At 35.5% G+C, this 22,571-nt stretch overlaps 1 protein-coding gene across 6 annotated transcripts in view; it reads left to right on the top strand.

Moving 5' to 3' along the window:
* The window catches only part of drn (zinc finger AN1-type doctor no), a 112,859-nt gene that overhangs the window by 19,927 nt on the left and 70,361 nt on the right, over positions 1–22,571 (top strand). For 3 of the 6 annotated variants that reach the window (XM_090412562.1, XM_090412561.1, XM_090412563.1), the window contains exon 2: positions 9,214–9,433. The exons of 2 other annotated variants lie outside the window; for them this stretch is intronic. The gene's annotated coding sequence lies outside the window, so the exon portion shown is untranslated. The remainder of the gene's footprint in view (positions 1–9,213; positions 9,434–22,571) is intronic. One more of the 6 variants, XM_090412564.1, reaches the window with a different exon arrangement.

Genomic DNA, 22,571 nt, shown 5'->3' with positions numbered 1-22,571 from the left:
AACTCCTTGGTAATCCACACGTTTCCATGTTACAGGTAAACGCCCTCAGATTTTCCAAATGGTAAACTAATCGTTTTGATTTAAAATTGCCAGAGACATTTGATCCAAAGAGCGCTAATCCTAAAGAATGTGCCACATCAGATTTTCTTTCACTCCTTTCAACATGCTGTATGATATTTAGTTTCTAAAGAAATGGCTTTTATTTTCCTTGATTCTGATATATTAACTAAATATTGATATTTAAAAAATCTACAATAATGCTATCAGAGAACATATGTCATTTACTGCAATGCACCATATTGAAACGCACCCTAAGAAGTGTAAGCAACGACTAAATTACACAGATGATGTGCGAAACTTAAAAACAGACTCGCCTACAGCTTGGGAGTACGTGACGAGTCTCCGTTGTTCACCAATCAGATGATTGCCGGGCGTTGACCTTAAAATTTTAATATTTTTACGTAAAATGGGGCTTGAAATTGCGGACTTCGTGCTAGAGGTAATGTAAACCGAGGTATGACTGTACTTGGTTCAATCCTTTATCCAAGTGTAAGCAAACAAAGTTTGTGCCTGAAGTATTTTCAGGACTGGGACAACTCGCGTGTGTATATGTATATATAGATGCTAATGACTTCATGTCACTTGCCAGTATCCCATAATGCAAAGCACATATCCTTAAGAGTATGTATAATGCATTATGGGAAGAGTCACTACCCATATCCTTAAGAGTATGTATAATGCATTATGGGAAGAGTCGCTACCCAGACTGCTGGTTTGAGTAGTGACCCTTCTATTAGCTTTTTTATATATTATTATGGGTGACTCCAAGGAGTCCTTAGACTCATTGAGGGAGGTCCTAAACATGTTTATTCGACATTCACACAGTATCTATCATACTTTGCCTTGAACTCATTCACTATCATTGCACCCACAACAGACTCTGGCAGCTTATTCCACTCATTCACCACTCTAAAAGTAAAAAACCCAGCTCTAACACCCTTACTAATCACACTCTTGCCCAGCTTCCATGGATGTCTCCTAGTCCCACCACCACCAGTCCTCTTCACAAAAATATCCTCTGAATTAATCCTATAGAAACCCTTCAGCAATTTGAGTGTTTCAATCATATCTCCCCTTTTCTACCTATCAACCAATTTCTGCAACCCACAAATCCTCAACCTGTTTTCATAAGGTTCATTCCATAGACCTGCTATCATCTTGGTCACTCGCCTCTGGATCCTCTCAACCTCCTCCCCATCAAGAAGAAACCTAGGTGACCATATCTGGGCACAGTAATCAAGATGGGGTCTTATCAAGGCTCGATACAGAGGAACAATAACTTGCTTATCTCTGCTCGTCAGAGTATTCTTCAGCATCCAAGTGATTTGATGAGCTGATTTAGCCACTTTTGCGATGTGGCCCCTAAACTTAAACTCCGTATCCACCAACACTCCCAAGTCCCTGGCCTCGTCAATCTCCTGGAGTACAGTTCTACCAATGTGGTATACTGCTGCAAATCTTTTAACCCCCAAAATGCATAGCCTTACATTTTGCCACATTAAATTGACATCCATTCTCCTTAGCTCATACCACCAATCTATCCAAATCATCCTGCAAAATTTTGACATCTTCTGCATTCACTATTGCCCTACCCAACTTAGCATGTTGAACAAATGAACCGTGCCTCTCAGATCCTTCCCTATATCGTTAATGAACAAATTAAACTGCAGTGGTCCAAGAACAGAACCCTGCGGCACACCACTAGTCACAGGCCATCTTTTGGACTTTACTCCTGAGTAAACTACTCTCCTGGTATCTCTCCATCAACCACCTTCCTATCCATTCCCATATGTTGCAGTTTACGGATTAAACTTCCATGTGGTATCCTGTCAAAGGCCTTAGCCAGGTCCAGCAGTATCACTGTAAACCCATTACCCTTATCCAGTTCAGCCGTCACTGTTAAAAAAACCTGAGCAATTTACTGAGGTATGATCTACCCTTCACAAAACCATGCTGTCCCCCCCATACAGTATCTCATTTTCATCAATCCATTCCTGTATTTTACCCTTGACTACTTTCTCCAAGACCTTGACAATGACTCCTGATATGCTAATCGGTCAGTAATTTGCAATAGTAGTCTTGGATCCTCCTTTATGCAGTGGAACTATTTTCCCCTCTTTCCATCCCTTTGGACTAAACCAGATCCGAGACTCAGATTAAACAATAAGGTCAAGGGCACTGACAATTCTTTAGCCGCTTCACGTAAGACTCGTGCTGATATACCATCCAATCCCACAGATGTATTCACATTAAAGTTCTGTAATAGCCTATTCACCACAATTCCCAAAACTAATGGTTCCTTCATTCCTTCAACATCACCACCTGGATGATATACTCTTGCAAAGTGCTCACTCAGTAATTCCACTATATCGACTGATTCACTGACCTCCCTACCATCAGCGTTCCTTAAAATCATTCTGCCATGTACAGTTTTTCTTTTATTAGAAGCATATTGAAAGAACTGTTTGGGATTCTCTTTAGCTTGCATGGCTAATTTCCTTTCATAATCCGTTTTTGCCTTTCTCACCACACTCGTTACCCTTCTGGCCTGCGTTTTATACTGTTCATGTGCCTGCAGGTCACCTTTCTCCTTAAATTCCTTCCACGGTTGTTTCTTTTTTTGCAACTCAAGTTTAATGATATTATTCATCCATTTAACCCCTACTTGACTTACTATTTGGACTCTAGGTATACAGTCTGCCATAACCTCCTGCAAATGCTCCTTGACCACTTCCCATGCCCTATCAATATCCAGCCCTTGCAGTTTTACATGCCAGTCCTGAAACTACTTCAGGTGCAAACTTTGTTTGCTTACACTTGGATAAAGGATTAAAACATGTATATACAGTGGTATCTCGCTAATCCGAACTAATAAAAACCGTGCTCGTTCGGATTAACGAAAAGTTCGAATTAGCGAATTTTCGCCCAAGAGACAATAACTAGCGTTTAAGACAAAAATAATCAGATTCTAATACATCAATTTAATTCTGTAAATAAATGTATCTGATAGAAAAAAAAGCTACTATACTGTAATGTAAAACTTAAAAAATAATATAGTACGAAAGTTTATTTTAGTAAAAAAATTAGTTTGTATGTACCTGTATTGTTGAGGATTCTGATTTAATAAAACTCCAATTAAAAAAAGCTATCGGTACATAACTTAATTTGTGTAAAAAATATTAGTTTCTTGTTCACAACCCACAAAAAAAAGTTTCACAAAATAACAGAATTTTTTTTTTTATTTCTTTGTAAAAAAAGTGACTGCTTTTCTTTTGCTTCTTGGCAGCTAAACTTTTTTCGAATGCTTCTTCTCGGAGCTGCATTAGCAATAAAATTTTGTGGAATGGCGTATCATTCTGCTTAGCCCATTCTATACACACATTAAAACTGTCAACTGCCTCTTTTTATGTGTTACTTTTTTTTTCATTCCGTAACATCTATTTGAAAATTTCAACATCTGGATTTATATTTTTAACCAAATTATGCACGTTTTGAATTTCCTCTTTTTGTGTATCACCATAGTTATCTTGGTAAATTCAAGAAGACCACAGTTTTTTCCATGACGCTCGAATTGCTCCTGGTTCGACGGCTTCCCAGGCAAACGTGAACACAATAAATCAAAATAGACCTACTGTATAACAGTACAATCAACAACTTGAAAAAATACTCTACTGTAATAATAATAAAATAAATAATAGTTAAAATAATAATTATTAAATAAAAATAATAGTACACAATATAATAATACTTAATAAATGAAACTTTTTTTTTCTTTCAAACCCCAGTTCGGATTACTGGAGGGTTCGGACTAAAGAGGTTCAGATTAGCAAGATACCACTGTAATTTCTTAGTATCTTTTAATTTATAGTATCACCAAGTGAAAAAACTTCTAACAATTATCCTGAGCTCTTTCTAAACTAAATAAACTAAACTGTTCTTTCTATGACAGCAGCATCATTAATACCTATAATTCTTGGGTTCACTATCTACCAATGGTAAGAACTCCTTGTTTTAAGAAATATCAGAAATATGCATGTCAGGCAATTACTGATGAATTCAATCTTTAATCAAATCTCTCATTTCCAGTTTAATTTTCTTTTTGACAAAACTAGTCCTGCATTTCTTTGTCATCTCTAACAAGCTATCATTTTCTTTTGCTGTTGATTGCAATTTGATACAACTACTGCTCACAATTTCTACAACTTAATGCACTTATCAACATTTGCATGTACCATCAAGGCATCTTGACACCAAAAACATTAAAGCCCAACTCATTTTTTTTTTTTTTCTCATCTTGCAAGTACAGATCCCTTCACCCATTAGTTTCACCATATATTTGCAAATTGCACTTTTTTCTTTCTTACAATCATACTCATTTGCAATTGCAACTGTCTTCCTTAGCTCCTGTTACTGTGGTAAGATTTGATCCTTACACTTCTGCCTTGACTAGCTGTGACATTTTTTTTGAAAAACTTCATTAATATAAACTGAATTTTTTCATTTAAGGTTTTTCAGTATGATAACATTTTGTGCAACTTAATTTACAAAATAGATAATCCAGTATTCTTCATAACTACATCTTCATCTTAGAAACTACATTAATACTGGGAACATAAACAACCTAGTTTCTCTTGAACTGACAAAACTTGTGGCATTAGAACATTGACCGTAAATTCCTGTATTTTCTGTTTTTAGTTCTTGTATATTCAAGATGATTGAAATTTTATTATGAAATTCCATAGATGGTAGTATTTATTTCCATAAGTAATACTGTATTTTTTAAAATAGCTTTCTTGCATATTTAATTTACAGTATAACCAAGTGAAAAAAACTTAACATCTATCTCTAATTCAGAGTACTTTAGTAATAAGGTGGTGACACCTTTTGACTACTCATATGGGAAACTACTACTGCATCACTTCACCCTTGGCATCTCTTCTGGATCTGGCTCCCACTGATACCATCTTCAACCTCCAAGGTTGAAACTGGTCTGGGTAGTGGCCCTTTCCATGATGCATCGAATCAATCATACATGCCTGTAAGGATATGTGGCTTGAATTATGGGATGTTAAGGCAATTGATGCAAAGTCAAGTATCATAGTTGTGAAGCTACTTCGCTCACAAACTTTATTTGCTTACACTTATAGTATTTTGTATACATTGAGGACACTGCAAAAATTTCATAACTTGTATCATGTTGGATTTTAGTAACTTTAAGTGACTTAAATAAGATAACTGAAAATTTGGCTTTAATTAGTTGGAAATTTGATAAGAGTACTTTCACCACATTAACTGGTGGCTTCTTCTGGGTTAGATGAATATACACATATGAATATCAATACATAAATGAAAAATACGAATTCATAGGAATCGTTACACAGTGCAAATATGTGGAGCGTGGATGCTAGCACTTGGTTAGTCATTGTTAAGCAGGTGCATCCTATAATTAGCTGTGAAATTAAACTATGTGGAGAGATCTTATGAGTGATTTCCATACATTGAGAATCATCCCTTGGTTGTGTTCAGACCAATTAAAATCCAATTTTCAGTTAATCATTTTACACTAAAATATTTTTAACTGTGAAATACTCTAAGAAAACAAAAGCTTATTTATTTTAATAGATGTGACTTTTAAAAAAATACAAATCTTTAACATAATGATTTTCAAAACAAGCATTTGAAAATTCTGCAATAATATCTATAATTACATGAATACTTCATTACTAACTTCCTGTTGACAAATTTCTTCTAAATGAATCTGTTAAGACTACAATATCAGATCTTATATTTCAATCTTCTAAGGCATTTCTTACTGGATCAATCACTCTATCTAGATCTTATTGGAAGTTTTTTTCTCCACTTGGTTAGACTATAATAAATTTAGTTTAATCCTTTTATCCAAGTAGTAAGCAAACAAAGTTTGTGCCTGAAGTATCTTCAGGACTGAGGCAACTCGTGGTAAAGGTGGACCAAGCTCTCATCACTACTTGTCTTAGTATCTCCCATAATGCAAAGCACATCTCCTTGCAGACATGTATAATGGTATGCATTAAGGGAAGAGCCACTACCCAGACCAGTTTTCGACCTTTGAGGTCTCGTCAGTGGGAGCCAGACCTAGAAGTGGTGATACTAAGGTGGAAGCAATGTAGAGGTCATATTTACCTATATGAATTGCCAAATGGTGTTCTCACCTTATTATTAAATTACTCTGGATTTAGAGAAAGATATTGGAAGTTTTTTCCACTTGGTTAGACTATAATAAATTTAGTTCCCTCAAATACCAGACATCTAAGCACCTAATTTTCTAAAAGGTGTATAGGCAGTCCAAGAAAATACCACATTTTGCAAGTGACTTAATCAGAAACTTCAGCTTTATATTGTCTATCATTGCAACACTTTATACAGCTATAACGACTATTAGCAAGTTAGACTTCAATAGGCCATATGCAGAAAACGCTTGCTTTTTTCCACTTCTCCCATCTTGGTGGCAGAAGTGGAAAATTATAACAACCTAGACTTGTGATCAAGATGAATTACCTATGCTTTATGAAAAAGAACTTGCTACATGCCAGCGGTGGTCTTTCATCAGACCTGAATTAGTTATGAATTGTTCAGTATCTCTCCTACAGCATGGAGAGATACTGAATTGCCAGTTAATTGATAACCACTAGATCTACAGCAATTTTTTGCTAATGTTATCCGTTCGTGAACAAACTATCAGAAAGTGTGAAATGAAACTTGTGATCATTCTATATATTTACAGGGCCTTTTGATCAGACCTTACCCAAGAGTCTACTTATTACTCTGTGGTCAAACCATTTTTTTTTTTTTTTTGCAACTGGATTGTCAATTTCCTCTGTCATGGCGAATGGCTTTCTCCCCATGCATTTCCCCCCACCAATGGTAGAGTACCCCATGGGTTTTGTACTTTTCATTTATGAATTTCTAACCACATCTGCAGTTTGACTGTATACTAATTTTTTTTCATTTATATGTACCTTGCAAGGCTCAGATGCATTGATGATACTCTCTGTTAAGTTTGGGGGTTCAAATCATATCTAGGATGCCAAGAATCTTTATTAGGACTTTTCAGTTGAAGGAGAGTTAGCCAGTCTCATGGAGGTGGCAGGGTTCTCCCACTCAGATTTTTTTTTTTTTTTTTTTCTTATTCTGCAAAACAAACTGGCCAGAATACACACAATTTAGACATAATACATTGGTCTCATGGCCAAATTTTGGTATGAATCTAAAGCAAATCCCAGCAAAGATCTTCCTTCATTTTACTGCTGGAAATATATAAGCTAGCTAAACTCTCCTTGCTGTCCTGTCTTATAGGTTAGATTGTAAAAGCAAAAATTTTTTCATGTGATTTTTAATTTTTTTTTTTTTTTTTTGCAGTTGAAGTTGAACCTATAGTTACACATGAATTGTTTTAATGAAAAACGTGCTTATTATTTCTTTATAATATGGTGTATGGAGGATTTGAAAATTTTCATGTGAGTTGTTTGAAAATCTACAAATGTTTTTCCCTGTATCATACAATATCTTAATTTATCTTGTGTGAAGGAGAAGAAAACTAGTCCTAACCAAAAAAACATCCTGCAAAATTACTCATGTCTGACCTGCAAACCATTTGTGTTATTGTTTTCTATTGCACAGTAGGCTTCATCATTAGCTGATTTTAAATGTCATCTTTTTTGATTTCATGTAATTTTTATGACTTTCTATTGCACTTTCTATTTTCACTATTCATCAGAAGACACATCAGTCATGAGATTTCTTCTATTGTAGGCTAAAATGCAAATATGTGTTTTCTACCATATGAAGATTGAATGCTTAATTTATTTGAATTATATTTGTAACGGATGTCTCCACATCCCCAAGAAATTCAAATGTGCCTAAGTTGTTTTGGCAAAGACTTTTTGCAAAAGAATACTTGCTCTCCAGGATGCCATTTTTAAACTTAAGATAACTAGAGCTTAGCAGTGAAGACTAAACACTGATCCTTTGGAGTAGGATAACCTTGTCAACTACAGCACTATCATGTCTTTCCACCACACACATATGATACAAGGTTTAATCTTTTTGGATGAATTGTGCCTCTGGCCTTTCCTTGTATAAACGTCCATAGCCTTCTCCGCCTTCAAGTTTAGTAAAACTAGGACATCCGCTTTTTCTAGGTGTCCTTTTCTGCTGAAGAACATGTGCATTTGGGATTTGCATGGTAGTGAGAACCATAGCCTTCATTAAAAAAAAACAACTCAAAGCTTTCTCACACTCATTGTAGCCACTTTTTTCAAAACTGCTCTTCTGTAGGGCATGAATTCTGGTCTGAACTGACTGTCCACTTTATGTTGAACTTATAAACATAAGCAAATGCTAGTTATCTGTTCACTGTCTCCAGCTTTCAACTTCACAAACTTCTATTTATATTTGGAACAGTTTTCCACACGGTCTCCTTTAAGACTATAACAGTTCATAAAAATATAAAATGGTTTTAACCACTTGCCCATTATACAGCACTATGCAACAGGTTTTGCAACCCTCCAGTGCGAAGTTTGTACTAGGCACATTCAACATTGAACAACTTTGCTAGACCAGGAACTTCATGTGATACTATACTCTATAGATTCTGAAATTTATTTTGCAGTTTTTTTGATGTTTTTATGGGGAGCACTGTGATACTGATTTTATAGCAAAGATTAAGCAGGCTAAAATAGTTGTCATGTCATTTCAAGAAATAATTACCTGGATTTAGTATAGCAGAGGTACTTATATGGCCATCCCTGTAAAAGAATAGGGAATGATCTACTAATGAACTTTAGAGAGAAGATAAAACCACATTGAACTGAAAATAACTCCTTTTCAAACATGCCAGATCTACAATATGTTCTCTATCTTCTTCCATTTAATGGCTTTCAAGCATCATACCTCTGCTGCACCAAATCCAGATAAGCTTTCACCTCTTTTGCTGTTTATTAGGTGAGTCACAAGTAATTAGTCACTTTTGTTTTTGTAATTTTGCTTGCACAGATTTCTTGATTTTTTTTAAAATGTTTTTTTGTTAATTATGATCATAAACAGCTACTTGTTTAGTTGAATTTCTTATCAAACTGATTATAAAGTACTTTAATAATTATTTATTACAATCAGGGCTCTTGCCCATAGCTGTCTCAATTCCATCCAGTCCCTGGTGGTAGAAAGATTGCCTAAACCTTGTGCATATTTAGGGCAAGGGCTTTTCCATCCTTTATCTATGGCTGGTCATAGTTAAGCCATGTTCCAGTTCGTTTGCAGCAAATCCTGTGGAAGTCTAGGAATTAACCTGACCAAAAGAAAGTCTTAGTGCTCTGGTCTACTTTCTTTATTCTTAGTAGGTTATGCTAATTATTTTACTTTTGGAATGGTTCATAAATGCATCATTGTGTATATTATGTTTTGCATAAATTCCTACTACAGAAACTGAGTTGTGCTTTTTCTGGTTAATTTAGCTGAAGTGCAAATTTCAATGAATTTTTAACAATGTACTGTTTTTAAATTGCTAAAATAAATCATTCTTGATTCATACATTGTATGTAGAGATGGGTAACTTGTAATAATAATTTTTGATTTCTAAATTTAACTTTCATGCAGGCTAGATATTGCACTTATCTTCTAACAGTGGCAAAGGAAGGGAACGGGCTACCAGTAACTTCTGAAATAGTGCCCGCCTTTTGAATAAAGCAGATTTTTTTTTTTTTTTTTTTTCTAACCCATCACCTATTGGGATTGACACTTAGTTATAAACTATGTTAAAGCACTTCTACAAACAGGATTTTATTTTTTTAAAAGCTACAAAATATTAAAATAAGGTCAGGAGAATTTTCATGCTTCTGAAGTCCTCTGTACTACATGGCTGGCCCTAGTCAAAATTGATTATAAATAACATACAGATCAATGATGTGTGTGTATATATATAGAGAGAATTTTGCTGAAAGATCCAGGATGTGACCTTCCTAATGGAGAATATTTTTTTCTTTTTAAATTAACTTTTTCATATCAATATAATTTGAAATTGAGTTAATTTTTATATACTTATCTTCTAGTAGTGTGACTTCCTTAATGCAGATTCAGATTCTGTTGACCTTATCCTGCATATAATAGTACCAGACATGCTGTTCAGCAGCATGACTTTGTTTTGTATTTGCTATATGTATGGTTGCATCTTGGGTAAAATATTGATCAAGTCGGTGTTTGTTTTTACATTGAATTATTTGAAAGCATATCTGGTAGTATCACTGGAGAGCAGAGCTAAACTGAACAAATTGTTGTTTCTTGTATATGTATTAAGACTTAAATAACTTAGATGCTAGTTCTTAGGAACAGAAGTCATGGAAATATCTCTCAAAATGTGTCAAATTCTTGAAGTTTGTGCAGTGGCAAGATATGTTGAATTCAGTAAGTCATCAGTATATTTCTAATCAGTTAATGCAATTGACATACTGAAAGAGAAATGCATTCTGGCATTGCTTGTAGTTTTCTGGATAAAGACTTTTCCTGCCATCTGATTATCATCTGCACTATTTGGACTATCTCAAATTCTAACAAATTATCCATCTCTTAATATAGATTTGATAACTAATTTTTATACAAAATGAGCTAGTTGTGCTGTGAGATTTTTATTTTGGTTGGACCTGAGAATAAAGATTTATCTAATTCTGGTGGATAGTAAATTTCATATTTTTGATAGGTTGAACAGATTGTAAGCAAATGATCATAAATGCCATGGTTCATCTGCTTTAGAAAAGGTATACCAGTTATTAAATGTTGGCTTCTGAGGAAAGTGACTTTTCTGTTGAAGTGAAATTAACTCTTCCATTCCCAAAAATCCTAATGTTTTACTCTTTCCATTGTCTTGTTTATAAACCTGCCATACATAAAAACAACTTATTTGAAATGTAAGGTGATCAAAAGTATCCCTGTTTAAGGCCTTGTGGAGCACCACCCAGTGATTCGAATACTGTGAAAATTTGCAGAAATAGATTGTGCATCATACGGAAGTGATATCTGAAGGGGGATAGTTCCAAAACTTGCCACCAGGGGCACTATATGGTGAATGTGGATTTAATCTCTTTCATATGTGTGTAAGGAGGAGAAAAATGACAAGCATAAATAACATTTTTATTCACTTCCATTACAAGTTGTACTGTTCAATGTTCTGCCTTTCCTAGTATGCTACAGAATGCAGCTGGTCAGGATTGAAGTTGCACATCAGCTGCGTATGCCGTCTTTCAGTGTAGGCAAGTTACCAGGATGATCCCGATAAACCCTGTCTTTGAGAAATACCCAGAACCACTGTGGTTCTGGGTATTTCTCCAAGTCATGAAGTCAGATCAGGTGAATGGAGGCAGCCATGCAGTAGGAAATGCATGGCTCGCTTCCATCAAATGTTCTCAAAGAACCTCCTGTACAGATTAACTGATGCATGGAGGGGCACCATCCTGCGTGAAAATGACTGGGTCCTTGCACAGGCTCTGCTGTAACTATGGCACAACAAAATTGTGTATCATATAGCCATACTGCTCACAACAACTAGTCAAGTCACAGGACTCAAGTGGTGAATGTCCTTGAAGAAGAATGGTCAGTGATAAATGAAAGTGTAAATCCTGCATCAGATAGTAACTTTGGGTAAATGCAAAGGAATTTGTTAGATTGCATGCAGGTTTTACATAGCCCATACCTGGTCCTGTATCTGGGTTATCTTGAATGGGTAGAAATGCAGAATGTTCCATAGAGTGTTTCACATTGTTATGTAAAGCACATCCATGTGTCTTGATACAGCATGTTCACTGCTGGAACCAATATTGTTATTCATGAACCTGCTCCACAATGGCAGTAGCAACTTCATGCACTTGTTATGAACCAGTTGGTTTTCAACCTCTGCCAGGTCTGATTCCCAATCCCCATTTCTTCAATACTAATCATTACACAGCACACGGAGATAGATGTCATCGACATTTGTTCATGCTATGAAATTCACGAGGAAAGCATATTGGGGCAAGGTTAGTGCTATCATTGTATTAACAACCAGAATGAAGGGGGAAAATGTCCCTTTTTAAACCTTCCTGATGCCTGTGGAGTTGCATGATATGCATATTCCATGCATTTAGCATTTGCCATACCATTGGTATTGAATTTCGGAACTAGTGTGTGCATGCTCTCTTGTACCGCTTCTGCATGATGTAAATGCATTCCTGCAGTTTTTCAGGATTTGGATCGCTAGATGATTCTCCACGAGGCCTTAAACAAGGATACTTTAATTTTGTTTACCCTGTAGTCCCTGAATAATGAAGAAAAGATTGGCAAGTTGGTTCAATAGTATAATGTGGTGTAAAATTATAAGTTGCTTGCATAGGTTTTTTGTGGAAAATTGGACCTTTTTCTTCAAATACATAATTTCGCATTGAGATTGTAGTATAAAATGAGCATCGGTGTTAAATGCTGCTATTTATAAAGGTGGCAAACTGGTTTGAATGAAATGGATGTTCCTTATACACTTTAATTTCATGAGTCTTCTTTACATCAGAAGACACACAAGAAAAATAGTTACATGAAGTGAAAATGGAATGACATTATTTAATTTCTTACTGTTATCCAGCCAGTCACAATATTAGGAACTATGGAAAACAACTTATTTACTCAGATATAAACAAACATAACTAATGGGCAATGGAGTTGTAAGGTTTTTACTGGGATATGAAAAAGGAGAAAGTTTTAACATTTTTTTGATATTAGGGAAAAAAAACTGCATATAGTGAACATATACAATTAATGCTTTTTGAATATAAAGTCTAAAAAAAAAAAAAAAAACCACTATAAATGTGCATATATCCCTGGATGTGTAAAAATTGTATGTTACAAAATTAGATTATTAGTAAGAGGTTTAGTCACAATTTCTCAGAATTTTGACATTTTTAGACCATTGTGGTTTAGGTTCATTATGAAGAGCTTCATAGCATTTGTAATTATCCTAATCTAAATTATGGTGATGTCTAAGAATTTTAAAATACTGTAAGTTAGTAATTTGGATTATTTGTTAGCAAGAATTCTTACTGCACTTATTTGAATATGTATATGCAGTTCTTTATATCCTTTTTGCATATCTACATATGAGGGTGGTATGAAAAGTTCAAAAATTTTATTCTGTAGGTTTTTAGTGTTCCTGTGTTTGCATAGTTTCTTATTTTTACCAAATTTCTTACTGCATTTATATAATCTACTCAAATAGTTCTAGACTTGCAATGGATAAAATTGAGTATAGTGCAGTTATAAAATTCTTTGTAAAAGGTCTAATGCCAAAAGAAATTCATTCATAAAAGTTTATGGGCACTCTTCTTAGTCTTTGGCAATTAAGAAATGGGCTGCCGAGTTTAAACATGGCCATACCAGCTTTGAAGATGATCTACGTGAAGGGCATCCAAAAAGTGTAACAACACTAGAAGTCATTGATCAAGTGTACAATATGGTATTGGATGACAGGCGAGTCGAAGAACGTGTAGGATATATTTTGCATGAAGAATTACATATGAAAAAGCTCTGCACAAGATGGATGCCACGCTCGCTTGCTCACAGCCAATCAAAAATGCAATCGCAATAAAATTTCTGAACAATGCTTGGAGTGTTTTAACAAGAATAAACTGATTTTGTGTGTCGATTTATTATTATGGATGAGACTTGGATTCACCATTATCCACTAGAATCCAAACAGCAGTCAAAACAGTGGACAGAAGCCAGTTGTTTAGTACCAGAGAAGACAGTTGATGCCATCAGCAGGAAAGATCATAGCATTGGTGTTTTGAGATGCTAAAGGCATTTTGTTTTTATAATTATCTTAAAAAGTAAAACAATAGATGGGAATATTATTCTGATCTTTTAACCAGATTAGACGAAAAAATTCGTGAGAAAAGACCTGGTTTGCAGAAGAAGAAAAAAAATCATCTTTCATCAGGACAATGCACCTTCCCACAAGTGTTTTGGCAGTGGGAAAATTAAGGGATCTGCACTATGAATTGTTGGAACATCCACCCTATTCCCCAAATTTGGCTCCCTGTGACTTCTATCTCCTCCCAAAACTAAAACTGTTCCTCACTGGTCAGCATTTTTTCTACAAGTCAAGAGGTGATTGCAGCTGTAGAGGGTTATTTTGCAAATCTTGCTGATAACCACATGAGCATTGCTGGAATAAATGTTGAAAAATAAAAATTTTGAAATTATAAATTCGTTTTTTCATTGTTAGGCCGAGAAAGTTTTAGACCACCCTCGTATATGTTAATTATATGTCATACTAGAATTCATGTCACTTTATTCATTCATTTTGAATATGTACTCTGTATGCAATGTTATTTTATTTTTAATTTAGATATTTTTATTCTTTACATACTTTCACATCCCTGTAATGAGCCTTGCACTCCATTGGCTGTCTTGTTTAATGGCTTTAGTTTCTCATGGGTTAGTTATAGTATCATGTAAATGTTCATTTGATGTACTCATTCTAATAAGGTATTAAACATGAAATATAGAGCATTTAATATAAAACCCTTATTTCTTGATATTTACACATAGCATGTTCATCAGGTCCCTTGTTTATCTGATCACTTCAAGAAAATGATTTTAGTCCTTTTGAAATGAGCGTTTTGGCATTTGAAGATTCCTGTATATAAAAGGGTACTACAGAAAATGCTAATAAGCCCATGTGTGCCAGCATCATCTTGGCCAGAATGAAAGGATTTTTGTTTTCAGGTTTACTTACAGGATTCATCCATAAACCAGCTAATCCCAGTAGAAATAAAATCCCACTTTATTAAGGAATGTTAATAAATAACTGCATTTTCCAAAGCCTTTCACTGCAAAATTGATATACATGCTTTGTGCACAATTCAGTTAAATTATTAAAATATTCATTTTTTTATTATTTAAAAAAAATTTTGCAACAGATTCTAAAAATTTCTAATTATCAACTGAATTTGGCAGGTCTTGGATAAATGAAATGAAAAAAAAAAAAAAAACACTGATCTAAATGTTACATCCCCCCCCCCCCCCTGTGAATCTCTAAATGTGCAGTTAAAAAATGAGTTAATAGCAAATTAAATACATGTAAAAATGGTTGAAGTAAATTTGGGGAACTTGAATTACTTTCCCCCTCCTGGAACTAATCTCTTATAGTGAACTTGTTTGGAAGCAGGAATGAAAAATATTCACTTATGTGCTGCACAAAGTATACAGAAAATTTTGAACTTCTTGTCTATCTGTGACCTTGGGGCTTTCCACATGTAGCTATGGAATGAACTTGGTTTTTATGGCACTTCAGGCCTCTAGGTATAATATTACTGATTGCACCTTGAAAAAGTGTATAGGATACTGTGATTAGTACTACATGAATTTTTTTTTTTAATTACCGACTTCCTATTAGTTTCCACTAAATTAGTTTAACTCCAGTATTATCAGATTTTATATTTCAAGTTTAAGGCACTTCTAACTGCATCGACTCACCTACATCTTGTTTTCATCTTTCTTAGCATCAAACTTCCTTTTCCATTCTGTTTGACCATACCACCTTTAGATTAATTCTGCCCACACACTCTAGGAACTTTACATTTTTAGAATTCGAATCTTAAATTTTAACGTGATACCACCATTTCCATCTGTTCACTCCTCAGTCCGAAATGTTCTCTCACCAACTCTCAGATCAGATACATAAATTAAAACTGAGCACTTGTATTGCTAGTTTAGTGTCTTAACTAATTTCTCTTATTCCATATTATTCAACTGGTATCCCCTAGCAGCTTTTTCTTTTAAATTTTAATGATTTAAATTAAAAACTGTCTAAATAGCTAGAATATTTTATTCTGTAGGTTTTTAGTGTTCCTGTATTTGCATAGTTTCTTGTTATTTTTACCAAATTTCTTACTGCATTTATATAATCTACTCGAATAATTCTAGACTTGCATTTGATTTAATTCAATATAACATCTATATAAAGTGAGTTAAGTTACATATCCAGTTTTGATATCAGGTTTAGTTTCACTTTAGGATCTCTTAAAAATGAGTGGCTTTGGTGTGTGTCCTTGCCTTACATCTGATTTTATATCAAACTATCTTCGTGTACCTTTCTATTCTAACTGCCGATTTCCATTTTGCAGTATGTATATTTTTCTGGGTGGTCTGGTCCCATATATAATAGGACCAGACCAACCAAACTTAAATATAAATCCTTGTTATATTTCCATGATTTCTCAGCTAATTAAAATCTAACATCTTAGCCTGAATGCAGCCCAAGTTTTACATGTTTTAGCCTGTTCTCAAGTGCTTGCATAAATCTTGTCTAGAGCAATCAGTAAGAAAATTTCTCTTATTCTCACATTGCAGTTTTATTTTCCTTTTTATAGATAATTACTACAAAAGCTCTATTCTCATAATTCTCTTGGGAACCTATAGTACTTTATATCATGGGTGATGTAGTTCTGATCATGTAGGATGGAGGTCAAAACTTAGATATAAAACATGATTTTGGTCATTTCAGATACCAAATAAGTGGTGATACCCCCATCCATGTTGAAATGTGGTCTATAGAGATTTTCCCAATCTATTATACCAATTTAACTCCTAGATACTTTGCAACATGTATTAAGACAAGTTTAATGTTGATTGGCTAAAGTGTGTATACCACACACCAGAATAATCAAGCTTGGTTGGGTAAGAGAATAACATTTATACTGATTGAAAGAGCCCCTAGTTAAGCTCTTTCAACTAGTACTACCACTGCCTAAATGTTTCTGAATATCTTCAGGTGAACTTCTTCAGCTTCTAAAAAAAATTTGATATAAAACCACATACATATTCAAGGCCCACCTTTCCTAATTGGGTTGTGGGGGCAACAGCTGCAAGAGGAACTTCCAATGGTCACGATCCTCTGCCACCAAGCTCAGGTGTTCTGGTAGGATTCCCAAACGTGTCCACCCAAGGTTTTGGATATAATCTATCCAGTGATTCCTTGGCCTTCCACGTGGCCTCCCACACTCTGGCTTGGCAAAGAGGGCCTGCTGAGGGAGCCTGTCTTGTGGCATTCTGACCAGGTGCCCGTACGAACGTAACTGTGATCTCTCAACACGGAGAAGCAGCGGTTAAGTATTGAGGATTTCCCGAATTGCAGAGCTTCTGACTCTGTCGAGTCTTGTCAGCCCCGCAACCCCTCGAAGGAACCTCATTTCAGTCGCTTGGATTCGTGTCCGCATTCTTTCGGTCATTACCCAACTCTCGTGACCATAGGTGAGGATGGGACTGTATTGAAGACAGCCAGCTTTGCCTTCTGGCTTAACTCCCGCTTCAATACTACCGAACGGCCAAGCTCCCGCAATATTGAGCTTGCTAAGCCAATTCAAGTATCTAGTTCTACGTTCCATTTTCCATCATTCGTGAATATGGACCCAAGGTATTTAAACTTCTCCACCTGCATCATTGGGACTCCACTTACATATAGAGTGCACTGGAATGGTTGTCTTGAGACCACAAATGTTTTCAGTTTTGGCCACGCTGATCTTCATTCTGGCATCTGCACAAACAGCTACAAACCTATCCAGGGTCTGCTGGAGGTCATCTGTGGAAGAGCTAAGCAGAACTAGGTCATCTGCAAAAAGAAGACATCCAATGCTACATCTTCCAATTCTGACACACTCGCTGCCTCGGCTGTGCCTATCAATCCAGTCCATAAATATTATGAAAAGGAGAGGTGACAGAACACACCCCTTGGCAGAGGCCAACGGAGACCGTGAAAGGTTCAGACTTTGTGCTGTTTACCCTGACACAAAACTCTGGGCATTCATACAGAGACTTGATGGCAACTAATAGTTGGCCATCCACTCCATACTCCTGTACTACTTGCCAAAGCTTATCCCAAGGAACCCGGTCATATGCCTTCTCCAAGTCCACAAAACATGTGTAGACATTCTTGGCATATTCCCAAGATTTCTCAAAGACTTGCCTTAAAGTGAAGATTTGGTCAGTTGTGCTTCTACCAGGATGAAAGCCACATTGTTCTTCTTGGAACTTTGACTCAACTATGCTCCTGCACCATCTTTCCAAGCACCTAGCATACACTTTCCCAGGCAGGCTGAGCAGAGAGATGTCATGATAGTTACTGCAATCCTTCTGGTCTCCCTTCTTGAAGACTGGTATTATTATGCCTGTCTGCCATTGCTTTGGTGCTCGCCCAGATATCCAAGTAGCCTGACACACTCGAGTCAGCCAGAGAACACAGTCTTGATTTAAGGCTTTTATCATTTCAGACTGAATTTCATCATCGCCAGCAGCCTTGCCCGATTTTAGCGATTTTATTGCTAAATGGACCTCTTCTGCTGTGAGACTAGTCATTGCCCCGATCTGCACCTCTTGGATGTCCACAACTTCTGGGCCACCCGGGTTAAGAAGGCTCTCAAAGTATTCCCTCCATCTGTGGAGGATATCCTTCTCGGTTGTTAAAAGTGCACCATCAGAGGCCTTAATTGCCCTTGCTGTGCACGATTTCCTCCCTCGAAGGTGGTGGATGGTCTGCCAGAATACTTTGTTTGCATTTGCATAGGATAAGTCTAAGCTTTCTCCAAAGAATTCCCAAGCCTACTGCTTTGCTGTCTTTACTGCCTCAACAGCAGCTTTTCGTGCCTCAGCTTACCGCAAACGCATCTCGGGTGACCTGACCCTAAGCCATGTTAGATGGGACTCCTTTTTTGCCTGGACAGTTTTTTGGACTTCTTGGTTCCACCAAGGTGTCCTTTTCTCACTGCCCGTTGCCATGCCGAGCCTCTTTCTGCCACAGCATGAGAGTGCAGAGGCAGTGACAGCTGTTCTGAACAGCTTCCACTCCTCCTCAACATCTGTATGCTTGGGAATCTCTTTGAACCTGGAGGAAATGTCATCTGCAAAATTCTTCCTCACAGCCTCATTTTCCAATGCCTCCCATTTCACACGGTATAGCTGCATGAAATATAAAACCACTTCAAGCCATATTATTTATGGCTTGAAGTGGTTTCAGAAAATGTACCATGTTTAGTTTTCCCCAGGACTAAAATAAGTTATCTTTTGTGGGCAATTCACATGAAGTATACTAGATGTTTTATGTTGCTAGAATTTGCACAAGTTATTTTAGCATGAGTACCACCAGCATTGTAGATGGTTTTGATTTGTATAACCATTTAGTCTATTACTTCAATCATATGAATCCAATCAGTCATGAGACTGCAATGTTATTGCAGTATCATTACCAGCCTGGTTTGCCAAGTAAAAAATAGTATTTATTCTAACAAGTTTATTTAAATGCTAATAAGATGAATATTTGAATGTCTTTAGAAGTAAGTGCAGTCTTTCACCAAACAGTGGAATGCAACTCTGTTTATTAGAGGTCTTATACCTTGTTTAATACTCATTTGAAACAACTTCAAGTGCATTAGGGCTGGATTATCTTGGCCTGTCCACACTAAAGTATAAGTTAAATAAAGCATTTCATAGCAAGTCGGTGGGTGTACCTTTTTTGATAAATTGCGATTTCTGCTCTTGTTCTTTCATTCGAGCAGCAATTGTTTCTGTCTGTAACAATAATACACTTGTCTAACAACATGTATTGCTTCTTGCTGAATGAAAAGTTGGTGACACTTATGTATTGTTACATGCATTTGTCAGACAATACAAGCTTTTTAAGTTTGTATTGTCTGTATTTTTTAAGTTTCGAAAAACAATATTTCATCTCTGAAACGAGCAAATCCCATCTGTGGTGGGATTTATTCTTCCTTGAACACCTATACATAATTCTCCATTCAGGATGCATTCAGATAACATTCCAACTACCTAAACACAATTTTTAGTAAGGATGACAAATTAAATATAGAGAACTAGCAAAGCTAGAATGGTGGGGAGTCAGTTGAATAAATTCTTATGGAATAAGAGATCAAAGCACTAACTAGTTCTATATATGAACGTGCTCAAGCCCATTTTAATTTATAAATCTGACAGTTGAGTTAGAAATAACAGTTGATCAGACTAAAGAGATCAGTTATGAGGAAAATTTTGTGTTGGGGTGGTGGGCAGAACTGTGTTAAAATAGAGTATTTTAGGACTTTGTTAGCATTGAGGAATGGTGAGGATATATACAAAGCTGATTAACCAACATGATATGGTCCATTAAATAGAACAGAAGAGGAAAGATTAGCATAAGTTTTTTTCCAAGATAACAGTCACTATATTAACCTGTCTAGATCTTTAAGAAGTGTCATTAGACTGTAATGCCAGATTTGATGATTATTGGAATTGACAGATTAATTTGGACAAAATTGTCTATAGGAAATTGGTAATGATAAACGTTCATGTTGTGATATCTTGTACAGTCTCTCTCCACTTAAGCCTTTGATTTTAATCAAATAGACATAGGTTAAAAATTTTCAGTTATGGCATAAATCCTTGAAATAAAGCAATATTAGAACCATATTAGAATTACCATAAAAGAGCAATAGTTAATGGAGAGATCTTTCCTATTTCTAGTGGCATTCTTAGAGGAAACAAATGGAATAACTTCAGGATTCAACAGGACAAATCATAAGCAGTGTCTGAATGCTAGATGTACTAATCATCTAGCATTCAGATTGCCCAAAACCACTTAAATCTTGCATAAAAAAATGCAGTATTGATAATTGGATTGACAATCAACAACAGTAAAACTAGTCAGAAAACAAAGAAACATTAAGCTAAACAGTGAAGTAAAATTTTCATTACCTTATTTTCTGCATTGATACTCCAACAGTGAAAAGCACAGCTCTTAAATTCCATCAACAGTTGGCACATCAACTTGGTTCATCTTCATATAATAGTGTGTGTGTGTGTGTGTGTGTGTGTGTGTGTGTGTGTGTGTGTGTGTTGATTTCTACTCACAAGAGGTTGTAACCACATAGTATGTTTAGTACTGTGAGTGGGCTAGAGTGTTTTTTTTTTTTAATAGTATAGAAACCTTGCTCCAGGCTTCCAGTAAGTAGGTTGGTCTCGTGAAATTCATCTCCCACCTGAAAACATTTGCAAACATCCATTTCCATGGTGTCATTCTTATCTCTGACCTAACCATTTCGCTAGTCCAGCATAACTGGTTAGTTAATAAATTATGCAATCTTTAGATGTATTTTCTCCTTTGCTACTTTCCTTCATAATGTTTTCCATTATTCTTAAATCCATAAAAGTGACTTCTTAACTAATGGCTGTAACAAATTTTGGCATGAAAATTAGCAGTAAAGACAAAGTGGGAAGGAACACATTTAGGTTCAGCTGTATCCTAAATGGATAATGTATAGAACAAGTAAAACATTTCGGCCACTTGGGTTCAGTTTTTAATGAAAAAGACAAATTAAATATATGGTAGTCAAAATTCCAATGAAACAAGAAAAAAATTAGTCAAAACTAAAGTTGCTATATACGAGACTGTGTTCAAACCAATTTTAACTTATGGATCTGGAATTGGAGTAAATAAAAAAAAAAAAAAAATAATAATAATAATAATCAAAGACTGGAGACCATAAATATTTGAAAATGTTAGGAAGAAATTTGGCTCTGAACATGCTTCTTGAATGCTAGGGTCACGTGACTAGAAAAGGTTAAAATATTTTTAATTCCAGGCTAGTCAAGAAAAGATCCGGAGGAAACAAAGATCTTGGATTGATACAGCAGGAAGTACTTCGAACAAATGATCTGGCTTTTTTTTTTCTGACTTGCCCCAGACCTAGGTTAAGTTGGAAGAAATTTCTCATTGGAACAGACTCTTCATTGGTTTTGATGCTACTGTTGAGATGAATGGAAGGTTGGCTATCTGCCCATATGAGTAGATTTTCTGTATACTGTAAAAGGTTATCATCAGGAAGGAATGTTACTGGGTCATCTAGAAAAGCTAGACTTATTAGCAGTTATAAAATTGATTTTGACTAAGGTGAAGAAATGTCAAGGCCATGTAGCTAGATAAGTCAAGAGCATGTTTTTCAAAACTTTTCAGGAAGGAGTTGGTTCAAATAAAGATTGTCTTCTAAAGTTTCTTAATCTTTACTTGAACCAACTCCTTCCTCCCTTAGTTCTGTCTGCAAGTTGGACTACTGTGGATGGATGGAAAGATCAATCATTTCCTGGAAAAAATAGATCTGTATCATGACATGAACAGTCATATCTAGCAAGCATAACATGATTACTTAAATTAAGGGGATATTAAATCCCACATAGTTTTAAAACCGAATAAGAAACTCAAAGATTTTGGAATTTAAGTAATGAAAATTAATTTAAGTAATGTTTTCATTGCCGAAATGAAGCTTATTAGCTCTTTATACTTAAGTAACTTAATGGTTGCACCTGTTTGGAAAACTCGTTCACAGAGTATATAAGTTCTTTTCACTATACACTTTGGTATTAGATCTAGCTACTCACTGATAAAGCCTCAAAAAAGGCTGAAACCAGTCTGGGTA

The sequence above is a fragment of the Typopeltis vanoorti genome, chromosome 23 (assembly GCF_054136105.1).
Source record: "Typopeltis vanoorti isolate ZY-2024b chromosome 23, IOZ_Tvanoo_1.0, whole genome shotgun sequence".
Lineage (NCBI taxonomy): Eukaryota > Metazoa > Arthropoda > Arachnida > Uropygi > Thelyphonidae > Typopeltis > Typopeltis vanoorti.
Note: the sequence above shows the minus strand (reverse complement) of the source record. Positions and strands in the feature narration are given on the sequence as shown.